Below are 12,043 nucleotides of genomic sequence, written 5' to 3'. Positions count from 1 at the left end.
TCAATTTTACACTGTTTTATTACTGTCAGATGCCGCGATCAGTAATGAATGCAGCATCTAAGGGGTACAATTACGGGGAGTGGCGCAATCACCGCTCCCTGTCATTGCACATACTACTTACAAAGAAATGGGCTTTGTGATGAAGTAATTCGGTGAAGCAGCCAAATCGAATTTTTGAATACTTCACTAATCTCTAATAGAGATAAAGAGGCGGTCCTGGGCTGTTGTGAGAGGCGGGCTGGTGGACATGGAGTAGGCAGTCCTGGGCTCTTGGAAAAGTTGGTGACACCCTGCTGGGCATTTTGGAACTCATTTGCACACAGTATTTTCTGAAATTTGAAATTGTAGATAAAGCTAACAAAGCTATAGTTGAAATGATGTTACACAGATGTACATTGCACTTGTGCTGCTAACATACAGGGGTAGGTGATTGTGTTGATCATGAATATTCAAATTGATCATTTTTAGCGCGAATATCGAAACTTCGAGAATTCGCTAATATTTAGAATATAGTGATATATATTCGTCATTTCGAATATTCAAGATTTTTTTTTAAACAGTACACATGATACTTCCCTGCTTCTAGCTTGTGGGCCAATGAGAAGGCTGCAATATCTTTGACTTTAGGAGTAGTGTTGATTGCGAATTTTCGTACTGCGAATTTTATTGCAAATTTTTCAATTGCCGATTTACACAATCAAGAAAATAATGACTGAGATAACTAATTCTTGAATTCGCAAATATATGGCGAATATTCGCCCAAATATTCGCGAAATATCACAAATTCGAATATTGGTCCGATTAAGGTCCCTTCTCACTTTTTTATCAAGGCTCAAGGCCTTCTCCTCCGCATCATTATGTACAGCTAAACATGGGGGTGGCTTGGGGCTACCGAACTTGGCGATATAAACCAATCTCTTTCTGGGGTGGTGGGTTGGAGACACTGCTATTCCATGGATTCACATTGAGTACTCCTCATCCCACTCAAAACACCTTCGGGCACTGCTTATTGATTACTTAAGCCCCTCTTCGGATTTTGCCCTATTTTCTGGCGCACCTTTAACCAAAGAAGTGCTCATGTAACTATAATAGTAAGAAAAGTATCTCCTCTTCAACTCCTAGAGATGAAACTCCCGGATACTGATCTCTCTTTTTGGAAGCTGTGAGGTCTTCAGTGGATTTCCCAGTTATACAGAGAGGGTCAACTTAAGTCCTCTATAGACCTTCAATGAGAGTTTGGTCTACCCCTTAGTGACTTTTTCAAATACCTACAGGTACGCCACTTGATCCAATCATATAATCCCTGTAAAGTTATCGCCAACAGGCTAACTATTGGAGCTGTGGGGATTATCTAGAATGTCCATGAGAATCCCGGGCATTAGACCATTGTATATGAGCTTAGGAGATAAAGAATCCTTTCAAAAATCTGCCTGCTTCTCGGCATGGGACAAAGAACTGCAGAGCTCAGTTTCTGTGTCTAACTGGATCCTTGCTCTAAGATTTATATCTAGCACCTTCTTTAGCACATCTCTATATGAAGCAGCTATTATGACTTGCCTGAGATGATACCTAACTCCTGATAGGCTGAGAAAGATATATCCTGGTACCTCCCAACTTTGCTGGCACGAATGTGGAACCAAAGACACGTTACTGCATATTCTTTGGTCCTGTCTCAAATTATCAAGTCTGTGGGAAAGTGTCTTTAATCTGTCCTCTAAATTCTCTGGTCTAACTCTTGAACCTTCACCTTCACTATATTGGGCCCTATTTTTTCATGGATATGCAGGTTATTCCCATGACCTATAGGATCCCCATAGCTCACCTGTTTATTGTCACCAAACTCAACATTACTAGATACTGGAAATCCACCGAAGTCCCGACATTGTCTAAAACCATCACTCGTGTGCAACAAAACTGTCTTTATGAAAAGATGATGGCTTGCAAGGATCATAGGCCTAACAAATTTTGCCATCACTGGCAGGCTTGGCTAGCTTTTATGCCTATAACACTAGGAACACATACTGTTTCTAGAACATAAAGACCTCTGAGACCTTTTTGTTTGATTTTGTTATGCTTTTATTTTGTTACCTTTAATAACTATTTCTGAAACACTGTGTATTCTTCATAGACGCAGATATGTCTTGATACTTCATGCATACACATGATTAATAACTACAAACTGTAAAGATAGCATGTTACTTTTGGAATACATTGTCATTCTGTCTTGTTCTTGCATTGTAAAAATGTGAAAATCAAAAAGAACTATTGAAATAAATAAAAAAACATACCCTCAACCCCAGTGTCTCCATCCCAGATGTTACAAAAACAGAAACTAAAAAATCACCTAAGGTAATTCAGTACAAGATCTTCTTTTGGTTTTGCCTCAAAAGCTTTCTACACTGTTCTAAAACTGTGTTGCAGGGTGTGGTACTAAGGAGGCCTGATACTCTGTAAAATTCTCCTGCTGAGAGCAATAACAGAGCAGTGGGTGTGATGAGGGAGCTAACCAAGACCTGCAGCTATATCCATTCCAATGGCAGTAAGCACAAAATTGATTACAGTACTTTGGTTTCTATGGAAAAGATTTCTCCTCACAGACACTCCATGTACTCACACTTTAAAACACAGCTTACATTTGTGCAAAATTCCTTGAACCAAAGACACCTATAAGCTATTCCCCCATTGGAATTTCCACCAATAACATATGGTGTGTGCAGGAGTGGGATTTACATTTTTAGCAACAGGTTCCCTACTCAACGGCGGACAAGCGGCATCACGACACTTGTTTACATATACATACACCATATACACTGCCTGTCCAAAAAAAAAGTCGCCACCTGGATTTAATTAAGCAAATAGTTATGAGCCTCCTATTGGATAATTACTGCATGGGCGATTATCTTTTAGCTGGCAACAAGTTATTTAACCCCAACTGGTGCAATGAGTTGCCTCTCATTTCTTAAAAAACCATGTCGAAAGACACATCTCATAGTCGTAGAAAAGATGTTAGTCTGTTTGAGAAGGGTCAAATTATTGGCATGCATCAAGAAGAGAAAACATCTAAGGAGATTGCAGAAACTACTAAAATTGGGTTATGAACTGTCCAACGCATTATTAAAAACTGGAAGGATAGTGGGGACCCATCGTATTCGAGGAAGAAATGTGGTGGGGAAAAAATCCTGAATGATCGTGATCGGCAATCACTTAAACGTTTGGTGAAATCAAATCGAAGAAAAACAACAGTAGAACTCAGGGACATGTTTAATAGTGAAAATAAGAGCATTTCCACACTTGGGACTTAACAGCTGTGTAGCCATAAGAAAACCACTAATCAGTGAGGCAAACCAGAAAAAAAGGCTTTAATTTGCTAGGGAGCATAAAGATTAGACTCTGGAGCAATGGAAGAAGGTTATGTGGTCTGATGAGTCAAGATTTACCCTGTTCCAGAGTGATGGGCGCATCAGGGTAAGAAGAGAGGCAGATGAAGTGATGCACCCATCATGCCTAGTGCCTACTGTAGAAGCCTGTAGGGGCAGTGCTATGATCTGGGGTTGCTGCTGTTGTCAGGTCTAGGTTCAGCAACAGTATGTGCTCCAAGAATGAGGTCAGCTGACTACCTGAACATACTGAATGACCAGGTTATTCCAATCAATGGATTTTTTCTTCCCCGATGGCACGGGCATATTCCAAGATGACAATGCCAGGATTTATCGGGCTCAAATTGTGAAAGAGTGGTTCAGGGAGCATAAGACATCATTTTCACACATGAATTGGCCACCACAGTGTCCAGACCTTAACCCCATTGAGAATCTTTGGGATGTGCTGGAGAAGGCTTTGCGCAGCAGTCAGACTCTACTATCATCAATGCAAGATCTTGGTGAAAAATTAATGCAACAATGGATGGAAATAAATCTTGTGACATTGCAGAAGCTTATCGAAACAATGCAACAGGGAATGCGTGCCGTAATCAAAGCTAAAGGCGGTCCAACAAAATATTTTCTGGGGGACAGGCAGTGTATATGCAACACACATACACATAAATACACCTTTGCTGTAATATAGGCTGCCATACTGGCATGGTAATGGTCATACAGACACTGGATAGCCTCCTATGCTAATGTTATTCCAAGCTCTTTCAACTTGGGCCTGTAATTCAGCCAATGTTATTGGCTGATGTGCATAGGAGATCTCTTGACCCATCAAGTCCAAGGCATTCTCGGTGGTGGGAGAGATTTGTCGATCAAACTGGCCAGGGGAGCAGCTGGATACCCTGAAGAGCATGTTGTGTAGTGCATGTGTTATCTTGTTGGAACTCCATGTCTCCTAACTGAGTCAAAAAGGTAGTAGAACTGGTTCATTGATGTCCTGAAGATACCAAAGGCTGGTTAATGTTCTTTCCATGAATACCAAGCACGAACAGCCATAGTAGCTTATGGCGTCTCACACAATGACACCTGGTGTTAGTCCTGTGTGTCTCAACACTTTGCATGATGACAGCAGTTGCTCTCTCTAGCACTCTAGTACACCACCCATTTACCAATTTTTAGTGCTGTCTCATTTGTACCATGTGTACCTGCCTAACTATATGGGAAGGTGCATAAGTCTCTTAAGTTCCTATAAGATTTTTTTAATGAATGGGAGGTGATTCAAGAAATATATTTATTCTCGTGTTTTGCCTACCCTGTTCCCAAAATAACAGTTAGAGTGAGAAATTAGGATGGGGAGATTATGACTTTGCCATGCCAACAATGAGGGATGTGGAGACAGACCTACTTGTTCACACCTGCTTACATTCACTATTATATCACAAAAGGAACTAAAGGTATGTTGGAGAGCAAATAAATTTGGTAGATCTCTATGAGGTGTAGCAAGGAAAAGAAGTAAGTTGTCAGCGAATAAAGTGTAATGAACTTTAATGGTGCCAACTTTAAAGCCTTGTAGGTTGGTAGCAAGGGATATTGCTCTAGAAAGGCATTCTAATGCTGTGAAATAATGAGAGTGATAAGGTGCAACCTTGGCATGTTCCTTTTTGTAACATGAAAGGTGGGAAAACTAAACCCATTGTGTAAATTCTGGCCTTTGGCGAAGTATATAAAAATGATAGATTTTAAAATAACCCTGGAACCCAATTTTGTCAATACCATACCCAGCCAACCCCAGCTCATATTATCAAAAGCCTTCTCTGCATCTATTTTCTGCAGAGCTAGGTGTATTTTAATGTCATCTAAGACAGCCAAAACATTCCGAATGTTGCTGCCTTTCGTGGTAATATTGAAGAGATTTTAAGAAGTATTTTAAGATCCACATTAATTAGTGATATTGGTTGATAGGAGAATCCAAGGTAAGATCTTTCTCCAGTTTTGGCAAAACTTTAATGCAAGCCGCGTTTGATTGTGATGGTATCGGCGTGCCCCATAAACAGTTTTTATATAGTTTTGCCAGAAGGGAAGATATGTTGTCCTTATAGTGGAGGATAAATGGTGCAAAACACCTTTGATTTCTCTAAAAGATAATATTGGTAAGAAATTTTAAGGTCCCTTCGCAAACCTCGTCAGTAGTTTCATGGCCATATTTCCTTAACTGAGCATTCTTTTGGGACCAAAATAGAACCTTCCTTTTCTAAAGCCCAGAATCATAATTGTGTTTAGCCTATTGCTAAGCCTTCTTATTTAGTAAAGAGGGGGAAGTATGAAAGGAGGGGTATGTTCATCTGAGGGCTGTAATATAATTATCAAATTGGGCATTAAGCATTTTTCTAAGGGAGGAGATCAGTAAGCCTTGTATCACTACTTTACCAGTATCCCAGAGTAGCTGTGGACCCAGGAAGAAGTACAGCGGTGTCTTAAAAAGATTTAAATAGACAAATCACCAGGACCAGATGGCATACAACCCCCTATCCTAAGAGAATTAGGTAATGTCATAGTCACGGGTAAACTGTTTGAAGGTTTTCTAAGAGATGCTATCTTGGAGTACCTCAATGAAAATAAGCAAATAACGCCATATCAGCATGGCTTTATAAGGGATCAGTCATGTCAAACTAATTTAAACTGTTTCTATGAGGAGGTAAGTTCTAGACAACAAAGGTGAATCAGTGGATGTTGTATATCTGGACTTCTCAAAAGCATTTGACACTGTATCGCATGAAAGGTTAGTATATAAAATGAGAATGTTTGGACTGGGAGAAAATGTCTGTATGTGGGTAAGTAACTGGCTCAGTAATAGAAAACCGAGGGTGGTTATTAATGGTACACACTCAGATTGGGTCACTGTCACTAGCGGAGTACCTCAGGGGTCAGTATTGGGCCCTATTCTCTTCAATATATTTATTAATGATCTTGTAGAAGGCTTGCACAGTAAAATATAAATTTTTGCAGATGACACTAAACTGTGTAAAGTAATTAACACAGAAGTTGACAGTATACTGCTACAGAGGGATCTGGATAGATTGGAGGCTTGGGTAGATTAGTGGCAGATGAGGTTTAACACTGACAAATGTAAGGTTATGCACATGGTAAGGAATAATGCAAGTCACCTGTACATACTAAATGGTAAGACACTGGGTATCACTGACATGGAAAAGGACCTAGGAATTTTAGTGAACAGCAAACTAAGCTGTTGAAACCACTGTCAGGCAGCTGGTGCCAAGGCCAATAAGATAATGGGTTGCATCAAAAGGGGCATAGATGCCCGTGATAAGAACATAGTCCTACCACTTTACAAATCACTAGTCAGACCACACATGGAGTACTGTGTACAGTTCTGGGCTCCTGTAAACAAGGCAGACATAGCAGAGCTGGAGAGGGTTCAGAGGAGGGCAACTAAAGTAATAACTGGAATAGGGAAACTACAGTACCCTGAAAGATTATCAAAATGATGGTTATTCACTTTAGGAAAAAGACGACTGAGGGGAAATCTATTAACTATGTATAAATATATCAGGGGCCAGTACAGAGATCTCTCCCATCATTTATTTATCCCCAGGACTGTGACTGTGACGAGGGGACACCCTCTGCATCTGGAAGAAAGAAGGTTTGTACACAAACATAGAAAAGGATTCTTTACGGTAAGAGCAGTGAGACTATGGAACCCTCTGCCTGAGGAGGTGGTGATGGTGAGTACAATAAAAGAATTCAAGAGGGGCCTGGATGTATTTCTGGATTGTAATAATATTACAGGCTATAGCTATGGACAGATGTCTTTTTTCAGCCTTATAAACTATGTTACTATGTTATCTGTCGTATCAGCATTGTCAGTTATAAATTCCAGATACTCAAGTAAGTTTGCAATGTTTCATCTTTTGCTAAATCTCATGGGAACCTCCAAATATAGCCCAACCCTCCAGGAATACAATCAGTGAGAGTTAGTACAATAGGTGAATGGTCAGACACAACCATGTCCTCGATCTTAGAATGAGCAACACGGAGCTAAAAGGGGAATGAAACAAAAATATAATCTAGTCTTGACCAAGAACCATGAGCGTTAGAAAAATAGGTATACTCTCTCCTATGTGGGTTAAGAATTCTCCATGTTTCTCTTAAAGCATGTGTGGTTAAGGGGGGAGGAAGTACACCATCTCTAGGTCTCGGGGTTTCACCTGCCTCTGCCGGTTGCCCCTCCTCAGTGTGCACGACCGTGTCTACAGTATGTCTCCCGTCAGAATTTAAAAGGGTTTTCTGGGATTTTGATACTGGTGACGCATGCTCAGGATAAATAATCAGTATCTGATCCGTGGGGGTCTGTCACCCGGAACCCCTGCCAATCAGCTGTTTGAGAAGGCACCAGCGCTCCTGTGAGCACTGTGGCCTTCTGCGTGCTTACCAAGCACAGCGCCGTACATTGTATAGCGGCTGTGCTTGGTATGGCTATTTACATCACTTCATGGATAACTTATACTGTAAGTAAGCAATCTCAATGACTAACAGGTAAATGCGTTCTAGGGATTCACTATTGTCAATGAATATATCACCTGCTCCTAGGACAAGAGAACAAAACAGAAGATGGCAGAACTTTAAAAGTCCCTTCAAGGTAAATACTGTGTATATATATATATATATACACTCACCTAAAGAATTATTAGGAACACCTGTTCTATTTCTCATTAATGCAATTATCTAGTCAACCAATCAAAAAGCAGTTGCTTCAATGCATTTAGGGGTGTGGTCCTGGTCAAGACAATCTCCTGAACTCCAAACTGAATGTCAGAATGGGAAAGAAAGGTGATTTAAGCAATTTTGAGCGTGGCATGGTTGTTTGTGCCAGACGGGCCGGTCTGAGTATTTCACAATCTGCTCAGTTACTGGGATTTTCACACACAACCATTTCTAGGGTTTACAAAGAATGGTGTGAAAAGGGAAAAACATCCAGTATGCGGCAGTCCTGTGGGCAAAAATGCCTTGTGGATGCTAGAGGTCAGAGGAGAATGGGCCGACTGATTCAAGCTGATAGAAGAGCAACATTGACTGAAATAACCACTCGTTACAACCGAGGTATGAAGCAAAGCATTTGTGAAGCAGAATGATATTGTAAACTGGGATTCAATAAAACGTAACCTTTACTAGGTCATTTAAAATAATATGTCACACTGGGTGAGAGACGACATAGACAACACTTACAACATTAAATTCCTCCACTGTGTCAGTTCATATATTTTCAAGGTAGAAATAAATTGAAAGAAAAACTCACCTCGTCTGGGCGGGGTCCAACTGTGGAGGACGGTCCTGGCGATGGTATTACCTTAGACCTGTGTGACCAGGTGCTGATGTGATACTTGGCACGATATTAACCCCTGCAAGGCCCTATTATGGCTTTCCTGCCTGCCTAGGGGGATAGGGGCTCACTTATAGCCTGCCTACCACAATGGAGCACCCGCCCCGACAGGGGCGACCCCACACCGAGCCTTTCCCTCAGTATGGGTCTCAGGTTCTATCAAGCCCTAACTACAACGCCCTACATGCCATGTTTCTGTCACTTCCGGACATCATCAGGGGACTTCACATGTATATTCCAGGGCAATGGAGATCAAGGTGATTTTAGCCTCGTATCCGTGGACAAAATGATAGATAGCTCTTGTCCTCACTGATGCAGGGGAAGTGTCCCTTGTCAGTCCATGTCTCACCCAAATCACTGTTAATATCGTGCCAAGTATCACATCAGCACCTGGTCACACAGGTCTAAGGTAATACCCTCGCCAGGACCGTCCTCCACAGTTGGACCCCGCCCAGACGAGGTGAGATCTACCCTTTTTCTTTCAATTTATTTCTACCTTGAAAATATATGAACTGACACAGTGGAGGAATTTAATGTTGTAAGTGTTGTCTATGTCATCTCTCACCCAGTGTGACATATTATTTTAAATGACCTAGTAAAGGTTACGTTTTATTGAATCCCAGTTTACAATATTATTCTGCTATATTTGGGTGTAATTACATACCACGTACATAAACTAGTAAAAGTGGTATATATAATTGTTTTTATCTTAATTGGTACAAAGCATTTGTGAAGCCACAACACGCACAACCTTGAGGCGGATGGGCTGCAACAGCAGAAGACCCCACCGGGTACCACTCATCTCCACTACAAATAGGAAAAAGAGGCTACAATTTGCACGAGCTCACCAAAATTGGACTGTCGAAGACTGGAAAAATGTTGCCTGGTCTGATGAGTCTCGATTTCTGTTGAGACATTCAAATGTTAGAGTCCGAATTTGGCGTAAACAGAATGAGAACATGTATCCATCATGCCTTGTTACCACTGTGCAGGCTGGTGGTGGTGGTGTAATGGTGTGGGGGATGTTTTCTGGGCACACTTTAGGCCCCTTAGTGCCAATTGGGCATCGTTTAAATGCCACGGGCTACCTGAGCATTGTTTCTGACCATATCCATCCCTTCATGACCACCATGTACCCATCCTCTGATGGCTACTTCCAGCAGGATAATGCACCATGTCACAAAGCTCGAATCATTTCTAATTGGTTTCTTGAACATGACAATGAGTTCACTGTACTAAAATGGCCCCCACAGTCACCAGATCTCAACCCAATAGAGCATCTTTGGGATGTGGTGGAACGGGAGCTTCGTGCCCTGGATGTGCATCCCTCAAATCTTCATCAACTGCAAGATGCTATCCTATCAATATGGGCCAACATTTCTAAAGAATACTATCAGCACCTTGTTGAATCAATGCCACTTAGAATTAAGGCAGTTCTGAAGGCAAAAGGGGGTCCAACACCGTATTAGTATGGTGTTCCTAATAATTCTTTAGGTGAGTGTATATATATACAGTACAGACCAAAAGTTTGGACACACCTTCTCATTCAAAGAGTTTTCTTTATTTTCATGACTATGAAAATTGTAGATTCACACTGAAGGCATCAAAACTATGAATTAACACATGTGGAATTATATACATAACAAACAAGTGTGAAACAACTGAAAATATGTCATATTCTAGGTTCTTCAATGTAGCCTCCTTTTGCTTTGATTACTGCTTTGCACACTCTTGGCATTCTCTTGATGAGCTTCAATAGGTAGTCCCCTGAAATGGTTTTCACTTCACAGGTGTGCCCTGTCAGGTTTAATAAGTGGGATTTCTTGCCTTATAAATGGGGTTGGGACCATCAGTTGCGTTGAGGGGAAGTCCGGTGGATACACAGCTGATAGTCCTACTGAATAGACTGTAAGAATTTGTATTATGGCAAGAAAAAAAGCAGCTAAGTAAAGAAAAACGAGTGGTCATCATTACTTTAAGAATTGAAGGTCAGTCAGTCAGCCGAAAAATTGGGAAAACTTTGAAAGTAAGGGCTATTTGACCATGAAGGAGAGTGATGGGGTGCTGCGCCAGATGACCTGGCCTCCACAGTCACCGGACCTGAACCCAATCGAGATGGTTTGGGGTGAGCTGGACCGCAGAGTGAAGGCAAAAGAGCCAACAAGTGCTAAGCATCTCTGGGAACTCCTTCAAGACTGTTGGAAGACCATTTCAGGGGACTACCTCTTGAAGCTCATCAAGAGAATGCCAAGAGTGTGCAAAGCAGTAATCATAGCAAAAGGTGGCTACTTTGAAGAACCTAGAATATGACACATTTTCAGTTGTTTCACACTTGTTTGTTATGTATATAATTCCACATGTGTTAATTCATAGTTTTGATGCCTTCATAGTCATGAAAATAAAGAAAACTCTTTGAATCAGAAGGTGTGTCCAAACTTTTGGTCTGTACTGTATATATATACAATACTCAGACCAGTGACAGGGCACATGACGCAGAATATAAGTAGACATTTTCAGTACCTTACGATCCTCTGTTGGAGTATAGTGAGTAATGTCAAGTCCCTTCATGAGCTAGTGAATTTTTGCATTTTTCCTTTGGGTCCTGGTGTGAGTATGCATCACATTGGTCTAGTGGAGATTCTCTTTAGTCAGATAAGACTGTCACAGATGGTAAGATGTTTGCCTGTTTATAGGTCTATAAAATGGTGGCTTTCTCTGAATAATCAATATATTTAACAATGACTTGTCTAGGTCTACAGTGAGGATGGTAGTTAGAAGATAGTTTACTAGTGGATTCTGATGAACCTCTCATGTCTGGACCTCCCCAATGAGCCCACTCAACTTTGCAAGGGCCAGGCAGGTAAAGTGCTGCAGTTAGATCACATGCACAGAGAGAAGGCAAAGCTTGTAGTGGTATCGATTCCGAAAATCCAATAATGCAGAAGTTCATTTGACCATGAAGTATATGTATAGGAAAGTGCTGTGGACTATAAAAGCAACCTGGCAGAGCAAGGTGGGGAAGAAAGGTGATGGTTGGGGGATTTGGACTGCCCATGACCTATGTGGCAAGTTTGGGAAAAGCCCAGGGCTTATGGTCTACTTAATCTGCCACTATATATAGTTATAGATACTATAATTATCGTGTTTATGATTCTATCGCTATATCAACATATAATACACATGTGTAAAGTACAAAACCCAAATTGTTCCTCAACAAAAGAAGTCAAAATGGTTAGCCAAGAAAGACAAATCAAATCTAACATTACATATCATATCT

The sequence above is a fragment of the Bufo bufo genome, chromosome 4 (genome assembly GCF_905171765.1).
Source record: "Bufo bufo chromosome 4, aBufBuf1.1, whole genome shotgun sequence".
Classification (NCBI taxonomy): Eukaryota; Metazoa; Chordata; class Amphibia; order Anura; family Bufonidae; genus Bufo; species Bufo bufo.
Note: the sequence above shows the minus strand (reverse complement) of the source record.